Here is a 13,910-nt window from a genome sequence, read left to right as displayed (position 1 = left end):
GCCTCTTCCAGTGCCTTTCTAAACTTATATAAGTATATAAAAATAATTAATAAATATATATAAAGCGGAACGGGCCTGGGATTTAAGTCCTAGTTTAGCACTAATGATATAATAAGTACATGCCAACAATAAAAACGGACAATGCGAATACTTAAAATAATAGCCCAAATTGAATAAGCATAAAGTGAATCCTGTGGAACTAAAACGCAACGGGCCTGGGACTTAAGTCCTAGTTTAGCACTAATGATCAAACTATAGTTAAATCTGCTGCTAGAGCTACTGCATCTGCGCCAAAAGCTGCACAGCGAAAGAAGCCAATGCTAATTAACCATGCCGCAACAGTTTTTCGATAGCACCACAAGTTACAATATTATCTTATTTTGGACACTATCAGGGGTGTCACAGAAATCACTTCCAATCAAATTTAACCCGTAAGACAAATCTCGATGTTACAGTAGTCAAAAGTAGGTCGAAGCTAACCAAAGAGTAGGCTTTAGAAAAAAAATGTCCTTAAAATGTGGACACATTTTGGAACACCGACGGGTTGGGTTAATTTGGAAACCACTCCCCCGTGCTTTATCTTCTACTTCATGACATCAAAAAGTGAGGGATATTACAAAAAATGGAAAACATTTTCAAAAGCAGCTTTAAGTCATTTAATTCAATCCCCAAACTCAAAAAAAAATTCGATTTACAGTAGAAGCTAGAGTAGGCTTTGAAAAAAATTGTCCTTAAATTGTGGCCATTTATTCGGACACCGATGGTTTTAGTTGGTTGGCCTGAACACCAGTCCACCCTGCGTATTCTTATACTTTAAGACATTAAAAAGTGAGGGATATTACAACAAATGGAAAACATTTTCAAAAGCAGCTTTAAGTCATTTAATTTAATCCCCAAACTCAAAAAAAAATTCGATTTATAGTAGAAGCTAGAGTGGGCTTTGAAAAAAATTGTCCTTAAATTGTGGGCATTTATTCGGACACCGATTGTTTTAGTTGGTTGGCCTGAACACCAATCCACCCTGCGTATTCTTATACTTTAAGACATTAAAAAGTGAGGGATATTACAACAAATGGAAAACACTTTCAAAAGCTTCATGTCATGTACTTCAATTTCCAAATTCAAAGAAAATTTCGAGTCACAGTAAAAGATTCATCATTTTCCAGAACCTAGTAAAAGGTTAATATTATTTTTTTCGCTTGGTCTTATGAATTTATTATTTCCAGAACTATTTTTGGCTAAAAAAAAACACAAGCTCATGGTTTTCGTATATACAGATTTAAAAAAAAAATAAAGCTACTGCTACTGCACAGCGAAAGAAGCCCATATCGGAAATGTAGCGAGCGAGTTTAAAGATTTAGCCCGGATATGCCATACAGAGTGACCAGAGTCTGCACGCCGCTTCGGGCTAATTCATGCACACATGCACTTCAGATTTACGCCCAATATCTTTGGTATTTTTCGAGAGGTAACTCGATAAGTAGCGCAGACCATTGACAAATAGTTTATTCACACGAGGGTGTTTACGCATCAGCGACAAATTTCGTTTCCGTGCTAGAAAGAGACGGGAAAAGGTCGCTTCAACTCAATTCAGCATAAAATGACACGGCACATGCAAATCAATTCAGTGTTTTTATTCAGTATTTTTTGCGAGCTTAGGTCAATTTTGTACTTTGCGTTTCGCAATTTTTTTGAGAAGGAAATCGGTTTTAGCTTGTGAATATTCTCGTGGCGTTACTGTTGGCCCACAAGAGTCCTTATTCAAATTTTAGTCTGAATGGAAATCTCATCCTTGATCAATATGCTAATGCATATTTTTCGGAGCAACTGATCATTATTTGCTGATCAGCTGTCCGCTGTATGCAGAGGGTAAGAAAAGTTTGCAATTGGTTGTTTTACATGTGTACGTACGTTGTAAAAATGTATATACGCTAGAAAACATTATTATTATTATCTTGAGTTTTACCTATTTCAATGCAAGTGTTGCGATGGGGCATTTGGGAAACTGACGGACACAAAAACTTAAAATTATTTTCAAGGAATCGTTAATCTTAGAAGAGTAATCATATCTGAAGTTAGTGGAGCTCGTGCCAGTCGAAAAAAATAAAATTGTTATCTGTATGACTTAAATTGATTGACTGATTTTAATGTTCAAAGCTTTTCAAATTTATTTCTAAATAGGTATAAAATTATCGGCAGTTAATAGTGTGTTTTGCCGTAAAATTAGATAGAAATACGCCCTTAAAATATTTTGGTGCTGAACAAAGCTTGAAAATGTTTTTAATTTATTTTTTTCCTGCGGTAAATTCTTTATATCTATCAACTAGTTTCGTCCTTATTTATAATTAGCAGTGTTTTGTTTTGGTCGCAACGGGCAAGTTTTGAAGCTAAAATATTACCTTTCTTGTTTTTACTTGCTCGTAGCACTGTTGGCTGCAAAGATCTAAAAAAAATTCATTAAAGAGCATAACATTAGTTATAATCTCGATTTCATTTTTTCTGCAGCTCTACTTTTGAGATAAAATGCTCATTGGAGCTAACATGTGTATGTCCTGCTCGCACTTACGTAAAATCGCAAAGTCTGAGAAAAATTGCTCTATGAATAAACCGAACAATGCCACTGCATAAGCAATAACTGGATACGATTTGTCTGTAGTGGAAACGGGGCATAAGCTAATACAACCTTAGCGAAGACACCATCCACATGTAGCGGAGTTCACATAGCAGACGCTTGGGGCGCAAAATAACTTTTCAAAAGTCGATTATATTTGAAATTAAATTAACTATCTTGAAATTAAACTTTTTAAAATCTAAACTAATCATTTTGTTATACTTGTCTTAATTGTGTATTTATTGAACAAATTTTTGTATAAGCAAAAAATTAAGTTTCCCTATAACATTTTGTTTTCAAAAGGCACATATTATTTTATTTTCTTGTTCTGAAATATTTGTAATTAATTTGGTTTTTATTAGTTCTTGCTAATTTTACGCAAACTGTGATTTTTTCTAAAAAAATTGTTTTTTTTTCGATCAAAAGAAGATTTTTTTATAAAGTATTCTTTGATAAGGCATTCAAATCTACTGATTTTCCATATCAGGCAAAGTTCGTGGTAAGGTGATACGTTTTAAAGTTGCTCAATGTTGCGACCGAAAATGTGGAGTAAAAAGTAAATGGATAAAATATAAACCAAACCTTTAAGAACAAAGTTAACCTTAAGTTCTATTTAAGCATCTGAAAGCCGCATACAAATCCGCATGATTTACAAGCTCGAAACCCCAACGCCGCCCAAATAGTCGCACATTTTTGATTCGCTGCCAGGAAAATTCACTAAGGATACTCCGAAAAGAGCCAGTATGAAGAGGACTTTGGGGCAGGTCGAAGGAGCTGACTTTATGACCCAGGCACAGGCGAAGGGAGTTACCCAAAATTTGTTTCTTGCACTGTTGTCTGTTGCTGTCGGAGGTATTGTTGTAAGCTTTTAATGCAACTACTTAGCATGAAGGCTTTGGGGCAGGGAAGTCCTTGGTGTCCTTGGCTCGCCTTAACCATTTTCGGGGAAAACTCCTCCCCCGATTGGCTCCTTTTCCGATCTCCGGGCTCTTTTTGCTGCCTGCAGCCGAAGCAAATTGGTTATTTCTTAATGCATTTGCCATTTCCTTTTTTGGCTTTTCTTAGACAATTTCCCCCGGCCGCTTGTCGCATGAGTTATGGCCACTGTATCCATTTTCATTTCCATTTTCTTTTGGGTGACCATGCAGAAGTGTTAAGCAGTTTAACGCGCTTTTTTCATGGCATTCTTGGGCTTTTTCTCCATCTGCACTGGGCGACACTTGTTTAGATGTTAATTCTGCCAAATCGATCGCTTGTTCCTGCCCGACTTCCTCTTCCTGCCCCCGCCCACTTTTCCGACGGACAGGCGGCATGCCCTGCTGCACATAAATTCAATGTCATAAATTTGGCAAGAGGCGTCGCTCTGGCTACCAAAAAACTTTGCCTATTTGATGCGTTCGTGTGACCTCAACCAGATAGAGAGCAATGAAATCAAATGTGGACGTGAGGAGATGGTAATGGACCCCCGGGACTCCGGGTATTGAAATGGGGAACGAGAACTGGAAGTTTTAGCGGAGAGTAATTTCAGTTTTGAGGTAACGCAATAAACTTAGCTTGGTCAAGGTATTTATAAATTAAATAATCAAGCAGGCACAATATGAAAAGTTAAAAATGTTTCTTACATTATCTTCGTTTTTAGGTTTATTCCTAACACATGTTTCGGCTTTTAATAACTTAGTAAGATAAATTGTTTCAATTGTTGTATAAAAATTATACGTACTTTCTTATAACTAAACCAAGTTACGAAATAATTTTTTATTGGAAAATTATAGTTGTTAAATGATGTGTGTTATAAATTGAGTTAATATTATAATTATGTATTTATTTTTAACTAATTTTCTCAAAACATATGTTATATTCAGCCAACAAGTTCAAATATGTATTTCTTGCACATACATATTTGTAAAAAATGTCTTCCTATTATAAAAGTTTATAAATTAAGCAATATTATAAGTTAACCTTTAATATTTTGAAATGAAAAAAAAATGTTGTACTGGCTATGTTTTTTTAGCCATATTGAATAATCTGCGCCTAAATTACATTTTTGTAGGGGTAATACATTTTAGCACTCATTGTCTTACTAAAGCTTTTCCCAAAACTAGCTTCAAAATCCATAGACCAAATCAAATTGCACTTATTTTCATCCTGCCTTCATTTATTTTTGTTTCGCCATCTCACTATTTTTTCGTGTTTTTCCCCCCATAAAATTGTTTTTCCTTCCCTGTTTCCCTATTTTTTCGTACGTTATCCTGCGGCTGTTGTGGTCAACGCTCGTTCGTCCTGTCTACTGTCATTGTCGTTTCTGAGTTTTCCCTCTACCATTTTTTTCCTTTTTCCCGGGAAAGACTCCCGACCACGTGGCAAGGAAACTTCATGAATTTAAATGAACCCGATTCCCTTAAGTTACTGTTAATTGAGCCGGCAAATGGGATTCAATGCGAGGAGACTTTCCAAAGTTGCTGACTCCTGGCGCAGGTGTCGCAATCTGTCGTTAATTCACTAATCCCACTAATGCCACGCCCCTGTCATCGGACGGGGTACCCTCGGCCGCCCCCTTTTCCTTGGCAGCATATTGTTTCATTTGAACTCGGAAGGAGATGGTCGGAGATAAAGGACATGGAGTCACCTACAAACGCAATTTGGCAACAAAATGCACCAAACAGGCACAACAAAACAAGCAACATATCTGCAACAAGAACAACAGCAATGGAGTGCCCAGAATTATACAATTTATGCGATTTACGAGCGGGCTCCTTCGCCTGCTTGCATCCAGTGATGCCTCTTTGGCCTTATTCATAATACATTTTTTAGTTTATTTAATAATTTAATGTAAAACAAATAATTAAATATTCATAAAGTATACAAGTATATGAAAATAATAATACAAAAATTTAAGTAACTTAAAATAACACTACCTTCACTTTTAGAATATTGAATTGGTATATGTTGTTATTTGGAAATGTTACATAAGACTCTTAAGGAAATATTTGTTATATTATATTTATAAATTATGTATTTTCTAAAACATTTTAAAGCCACTGTTTATTTTTGTAGCTCTACTAATATAACAATAAATCATTTAATAGCTGAAGAGCTCTGCAAAGAAATTTTAATAAACCAATATTAATTTTTGTTTGTTTCAATCTAATCTTATCTTTATACTTAAAGATAGCTAAATAAATATTTCCCCAAAATATTTATTATTTTTGTAATTATAGGGAGTTTTGTAACTTCATTATATTTTGGTAAATTTATAATTTTGAACCCATCTCACCGATTTTTTATAGAACAACCCTTTGCCATCACTGCTGGTCGGGAGTCCTTAGTCCTGCTTTTTTAGCAGCGGGCTGGAAACTATTTCTATTGCTGCGGCGCCGACAACGCCTGGGCAAGGATATGCCGTATTTCCGTTTACATAATAAATTTGCTAACCACGTTCTGTCCTCGTTGTGTCCTCCCCCTTTTCCTCTCGGTTTTCCTCTCGGGTTTCCTTCCCACCCGCTTTTCCTGCAGCTTTTCCTCCTCCAAGTGAACTGCGGCATCGCCACCAGCGCCGCCATCGCTTGGCATCAAGTGCCTTGTGGTTTTCTGCATCTGAGGATGAGGTTAAAGGTTGAGGTCGGGGCAAAAAAATTTAGACAGCCACCGCAGAAGGCGAAGACCTCTGCGATTGCGGCGCTTTACAAACTTTAACTTGCTGAACTGACTTTTGCTGCTGTGACAATTGCTTGCCTTTTTTTGACGGAAGTCCGTCGGCGACAACTACTTTTGCTTGATCACTGGGCGGCTGCTGGTCCGGTGTGGCCTCTAATTAATCTATTAAATCGAAACCACAAACGAGAGTCCAACGCGCCTACAAAAAACCAGAATCGAAGGTTGTTTAGGCATAACGAATTTTTAAGTACTCTTTTAGATTTTCCTCAAAGGTTGTAGGATTAATTTTAAATCAAGAATATCATATTTTTTTTATTAAATGGACTTAACTGAAAATTATATAAGTGCTCTTAAGAGACCGCAAAAATTTAAACGACTATTGATGGCAGATGTTTGAAAAAATTCAGAAAACATTTCAATCATTAAATCTTTTAAAAATAGTTTACAGTATTCTTAAATATAAACACGACGGGCACATTTGATGAACGCCAATTTCACATTCCCCTTTTCAGGGTATGAGTAACTTATATCCATCATTGAGGAAGTTGTCTCCTCTGGGGAGTTGATTTGAATTGGCCCCAACCCGATCCGTCCAGTGCAACCCAACTGGCCGCTTCCGTTTTCCGCTGGAAGTGAAATCTGTTCGCGGCGGATGCCATAAAAATGCCAACTCAGTGGGCAGGTACATATAGGCACTCGTTGTGGGGCGTGGCAGTCGCTGCTCCCAGTTCCCAGTACCCAGTATCCAGTACCCAGTACCCAGATCTCTCCTCTTCCCACACAGATAGCTCCTTCTCGAGATCCCGCTTACAGAATCCAGAATTCAGAACCCAGACCCGTCAGCTGTCCCGGGGGTTCAACAACCGATCCTGGCTGAGCTGCCGTTCGTTCTACTAATGGCTTGCCACACTTTACATTAGCGTCACAATTTATTGGCCGACTGCTGCGCCGGCGCAGACGCATCACAGACATTGCAGCTGCACTGCGAAAAATGTGTAGAATTTATAAGTACATTTGTATAACTATAATAAAATTATTAAGATTATAATATAATAAGTAATAATAAAAAAATAATTATTATTGAAAACTTCCGATAAACTGGAAAAATATATGTATTCTAAAGTACTAAAACTCATTCATAAGATGACTACTCAAATTTTTGAAATGATGTTAAAATTTAATATTACATATATTGATAAAACTAAACATATTTCTGAACTAAATTAGATTAGATGTTTTTTTTGTATTAATACAAATAGCAGCAATTTATTTATTATTTTATCCTTACCTGTCATAACAACACCACTCTACACGTTAATGTTCCTAAATATAAAGTAATAAAAAATAAAAAAGGCGAACCTTTAAAAAAGTCGTTCACTGTAGAATCAATCTACATCAGATCCAGTTTTTAGTTTTATGTTGATATGTTTTTGTTCAATACTTAATATTTATCTCGATTCATTGGAAAATTTTTTTTGTTGACATCAGCGTGTAAAGGGAACCTAACTTAGTTTAAAAAAGCTCATCTAGAAAAAAAAATATCTTGTTGTATAGTGTAGTTTACCAACATTTTTATATTTTTGATTAGTTAGGGTCTTTTTCTGATCACTTTTTTTCAGTGCACGGTTCGGCCCACTTGGCCGCCTGCTCCACGCATTGCTTGGTAGCTAAAATGGTCATAATAATAATAAAAATTTTCTGCAGTCGCCAACGCGTCGCTGTTGCAGTTGCGGTGCCCGCTGCAGTGGCTGCTGCAGTTGCAGTTGCAGTCGCTGTCGCTATCGAGGCGTTTGAGCGCATGTTTGACGCATCAAATGATGACGACCACAACTACTGCGATGATGATGATGATGGCAACAGGTCCGCCAGGCATTCCCCATTCCCAATCCCGATCCCGATCGAATCCCATTCCAGCTGCCCAGTTAAGCCCCCAACTCCCAACTCCCGATTCCAGATCCCAGCTCCCAACTCAAAACTCCCAACAGTGCGTAAGCTCAGAGGCGACCGGTTTATGTCAAATGTATTGACAGGTGCATGGAGCCGGGCGACGGCTGCTCCAGATCACTGAAACAGGCTCAAATCGGTTCGGTTTGGACCGGCGATGGGATGAAGGTGGCTATAAGTCTATGCGGGGGCACTGCCTGGCATCCAGTGCATCCATCACTGTCGACGAGGGCTCACTGTGATCGGTGGCCTGGGTATCTGTGGGTTAAAGGGATCCTTGTGTTGTCTGAAATATATATTTATATAAAGTTTTAAAAATTCAGAGCCCACTTCTGACATTTTATATTTGAAAATATTAATATATTTTAAGGTTTTTATATTATTTGGCAGGACATTGAGCATTAATTCGAAACGTACTTATTATAAAACATATTTTTATATAGGCTCAACTTGAGACTTTAACAATATTTAGAAAAATATTTTAATACAACAAGATTATCAATTAAATAAAATCATAGAATATCCTTATATTCAAGGTAAACCGTATTTCGAATAACTATCCATTTAAAGTTTTTCTCTAAAATATGTACATGGATGCTGCTTGCCACAAAAATGATTTACATGGAGTATCCCTTGACATTTATTTACTTAGCTAATAGACTTAAATGTATTATAATTTCCAACTCCATGTCCCTTGACTCATTACAATTGCCTGTGATCTCCTCTGTGAACTCTGGGGAATTCTTTGAATTTGACTCGATTTTAAATGCGCAAAAGAAAAGGGCAAAAGCAATGTCAATACAGTCATGAATTTATGTTTAATAAATGCACTGCTCTCGCAATCTTAAAGTTTATGCTTATGTTTATGTTTGTGTGTATTCCGCATTCCAATCGGTAGCCTTCACCACCCACCTCCCTCCACAAAACCTCTTTAAGAAGGGGGGAATAACACCCACAAAAGCCGGCGAGTGTTCATTGTGAGGCCGCAAATAGCTTCGCTGGTCTCCTCAACTCAAGTTTGATTTTGATGGCCTCACAGAGAGAAAAAGGGTATTAAAAAGCTAGTAAAAATAATAGTTAAAAAAGCTAAAAGATTATCATGTAAACATAATAACATTTAAAATCAACATTGTTAAATCAAACAAATTCGTGATCCCTTGTAGAATAATCGAACAACCTGTTTTTATATAAACTTATGATTCAAAAGTGACTAAAACCAAATACTATTTTTTAAAAAGGGTAAAACAGCCTTTGAAAATAGGTATTGCACTTTCTACTTCATTTAAAAAAAAAAAAACATTTGTATCTACAATAGTTCGATTAAGTATCTCTATAACAAAAGATTTAAATTATGATAGAATGTAGGCATAATAATACAATGTATGCCTAGTAAAATATTTTTTTAAAAATACAAATATAAATGTAATATTATTTTCCAGTGCAGTTTTGACTATGTTTGGGTTGGGTTTTGGCTTTGAGCTTGACTTTGGGCCGTGGTCCATCGTTGGCGGCTTCTTTTGTGGCTTTTGGTCAGTGCGGTGCAGTTTTTAGATTATTTGTTGCTGACAGCTTCATGAAATATTTATTATTATGGTCCCTCGCTCCGGCTGAGATCTCCGTTTCAGTTCCCCGTTTCCGAAGGCAGGTGTTGGTGGGTGCGGGTGCTGGAGCTGGTTACCGATTTCCGATGCCCAGGGCTCGATTCCTTGGGCTCGTAGCCCCCCACACATAGGCAAAGCAGTTTCTTAGGGGGCTGCGGCTACCAAAATTGAGGTGTTTGCCTCCTTTCGCAACTTGAAAGCCAGAATGCCGAACGAATGCCGATGGATCAAAGAGTCCCGGGGAACAATGCTGCGTTAAAGGTAATTGTTTGTCAATTACTCGACTCCCGAGACGCAGCGCAAAGCCAACAGCCAACAGTTAAAGCCCAAAGGAGTCGAATCGAAAGCGCGTGGCCACGTTTCCCGTTCCCGCCCCTTCAACGGGGCAAAAAGTCCGCTCCTTTGGGCCAATTATAGGCAGCCAGCTCGTTAGCATATACCAAATCGTATCCGTATGGCAATCGGCATCGGCAATCGCTGCCGATAATCGCGAGGAGTGTAAAATTATTTAATTCCCGCTTATCGCAGCTGCCGATGCCGCTGCGGCTTACCGTCGACCTCTCCTCCTTCCCAAATCCTCGAGGAGTGTGTGAAAATGTGTAGCAGTTGGTAAGACAATGATATCTGAACTGGCATTTGGCATGGGCATAGCTTTGAGATTTGCCAGCGGTTCGGGATGAGTGGTGCTTTTGGGCAGGGTATTTTGGGTGGCGTCATGGGGAATACTCATAAAGGTTGCCAAAAAAAGGTATCCGTATATTATTCCAATACCATAAAAGAGGCACATTTATGTAGGTGTTCTATTTATTGTAATATTTCTGTTAGGCGATTATAGTGGGATTTTTCAAATCAAGTATTTCTATCTATGTACTTCATAAGGTTTTAATGACAAAATAAATAAAACCATTTTTATAACAAAGGTATAACTTAAAAAAATGATCATTTTTATAATTATTAATTTATTGAGAATATTATTATTGAGAAAGAGAATTTTTGAATTTCATTTTAAAGAAAATTAGAGACCATTTAATATTTCCTACATTTAGCTTTAAAAGGTTTGAATAGTGTAATGTGGCAGGTATGTGCGTAGATTTTTTTTGATTCTTTATAAAAGGAAATGATGACATAAATTTTAAAATATTAAAATTATTTGGAATATTATTATTGAGAAAGTCCATACTAAAATATAATTTTAAAGAACGTTAAAGACCATTCAATATTTCTTTTGTTAGCTTTTAAGGGTTTGAAGATTGTAATGAGGCAGGTATGTTCGTATATTAAATAATATTCTTTATTAAACAATTTTGAAGGGTATCTAAAATTCTTCCTAAGTCGTAAATCTCCCACATCCAAAGCTGAGTTGTGGCATTGTTGGTTCGGCTGTGTGTGCCAGTTTGTACACAGAAAAGTAATTTCGAGCATGTCGCTGCAATCAGAGGACGCCGCCGCCGAAGTGAGAGATGCCAGCTGATATGGCCCACGGTGCACAGTGGCCACATCCAGTTGAAGGTGTTTGCGTTTGCGTTTGCATTCGCCCAGACAGATGCAGTGCGGTTCCTGCTCCTTAATTGCTTGCGATTTTCAAACGCTGGACGCACTCGATTTATCACTCGGACGGGATGCCATGGACTGGAGTTGAAGGTGCTACATATATCGCCAGTGACATTTTATTGGGCGATAACGATAAATTTACAAAGATTTATGATGTGCAGCCTGGGAATTGCCGCCTCCGTCTCGCTAATTCAAACAAATTAAATGAAAATCCCAACGTTTATTGATCACTTCGCCTGCTTTTGCGAGTAATGAGCTTGTTCCACTTAATGAGTCCAGATCGTATTGATATCAATTTGTTGTCATTGTTGGCGCAACAAAAAGACATGCGGGTGCAGCAAGGGGTTAAGCATGGAAAACCCTGGAAAATAGTGGTTTGTTTTTTGTTAGCTTAGTCAACCCTTCTCTCGATCCATTTCTTTTTTGATTTGAATAAATGGTTATGTAATTAACTTCCCTTCTTTTTATAAATCAGTTAACTTTTATGTATTAAGTATTTATAAAAAATTCCGTTACCCCTTTGAGTTCCACTCAAGAAAATGCTTTGATTCACAGGGTCTATAATATTTGATATTTAATCAAAAGGGTCAAATAACTTGATCTATTCTTGTTTGCCCATGGCTTAAATCCGGATCAAGTAACACCAAATTCGATCTATAGGAAACTGTAGAAAACGGGGGCGTTATTTTGGAGTCTCCCCGCGGAGGAGGCGTGGGTGTGTTTATACCCCAGACGCAATTCCCAACAAATTATGCAGATTTTCCGGCTCTTCGCTCCCCTCTCCGCCAGATCAGGATTTCCAGTCTGGCCTGTCGTCTGCTCTTGTGGGTGGACAATGTGACACGCGTCGTCGTGAAAAACAACAGTTTACTCGCCTGCCAGACTCCCATTCCCATTCTCAGATTCCCATTCCAAACACCAGCTCCAAAGTGTGACTCCAACTCCTATTTCTTCGGCAGTCTGAGCTGCTCTTTGGGACCCAAAAGCCCAGACAGACAGCCGTGCAGACAGTTTTTACTGTCTTGGCTGCAAAATTTATATTATTTCAAGCAATTTGTCATCGTTTTGCCAGCGTTGCGAAGAAAGATGACTCCGCTGGCCGAATCATTTACCTCGGTGGACAACGCGGGTTTTATTTATTTAGTTGCGATTTTATGAATTATTCTTCAGGCTGTCCGTATCTTACTTATTGTGGGAAGTTATTTCCTGATGGTAAATGATTTCGTAAATGGTATCTGGCTCAAGCTTCGGCTTGAACTATTTTCTTTACCAATTTTCCACTTAATATCTTATACCCTGTATAAAGAGCCAAGACAAATTCAGAAGAATGCTAAGAAAGCTTTAGATTTTAATGATAAACGAAAATTTAATACTTAGGTCAATATATTTGTGTCCGTACTTTGGCTATTAAATTTTATTATTGAAAGTGTGCTGATACTTTGATTAAAATAGTTTAATTTTGTTCAGAACTCTGTTATATTAAATTTAAAGGAAATAAAGTAATTATACAATTACAAAGTAATCTCTATACTTTGCTACCCATGTCTATTTAAATATTTTCTAAAGATTGGGACATTTTATTAAAAGATTGGTACTATAAATATAACAAAATAAAAAATTGTATTATTAGATTTTATGCAAATGAGATTTAGTTACCCTGTTTTAATTTGTATTAGGGTATTTCCCACTTCGATAATGGCAGCTTGGACCTCCCTCATGTGTGCGGATGCTTACTCCTCTTAATTTTTTTGGCGTAGAGCTCTTTATGCGACATTCAAAATATGTGGCACATTATACGAGCTTTGTTGTTGCTTGTTGTTTTATGCATTTACATGCATTTATGAGTTATTAAATCTTGCGGATTTATGAACTGGATGTGGGCGTTGAGCGACGACACGTGAGCTGGGAAACTTTGGGGCGTGGGTGCGGCGAGTGACAGGCGGTTAAATCAAATTTAATGAGCACTTGAGTGTGGATAGGGAAGTACCTTTCCCTTGCCCCTTCCCCTTAATCTCAATGCCCGCTTAATCTCCTCTCTAATTTTCTCCTCCTCGGTAAGTTCTATCAAAAGTTTTGCTTGGCAAAGGCGGCGGCGGCAAAATTGAAATTACACTAATTAAAATGCAATAAAATGTCGCTGAAATTGCGGCCAATAAATCATTATGATTCGAGGGGAGGGCGAAGGGGAAAAGGGGTAGCGGGTGTTGGTTTCCACGGACAATGGCCAGGTTAACCCTGTAGTAAACTTGAATTTGGCCAATGATTTGTTATTTGGGTTCCTCATATATTTGGTAAAAATACAAAAAAGAAATTTTATATTTTATTACCATTATTTATCATGATATACCCAACTAAGTATGAAGTAACCTCGCAATTTTAAAAAAATTTGTATTTACTTATTTATTATTGAATTTTTTTTCTATTTTTAAGTAATTTTTAGCTATAAAATATCTTAAAATAAATTATTTTTAGTAAATTTAAAGATATGATAACAGGAACTACCTGGTTTTTAAGTTATTATATTAATAACGAGTTATTTAAGACATTTC

Source organism: Drosophila subpulchrella, chromosome 3L (genome assembly GCF_014743375.2).
Source record: "Drosophila subpulchrella strain 33 F10 #4 breed RU33 chromosome 3L, RU_Dsub_v1.1 Primary Assembly, whole genome shotgun sequence".
Taxonomy (NCBI): Eukaryota; Metazoa; Arthropoda; class Insecta; order Diptera; family Drosophilidae; genus Drosophila; species Drosophila subpulchrella.
Note: the sequence above shows the minus strand (reverse complement) of the source record.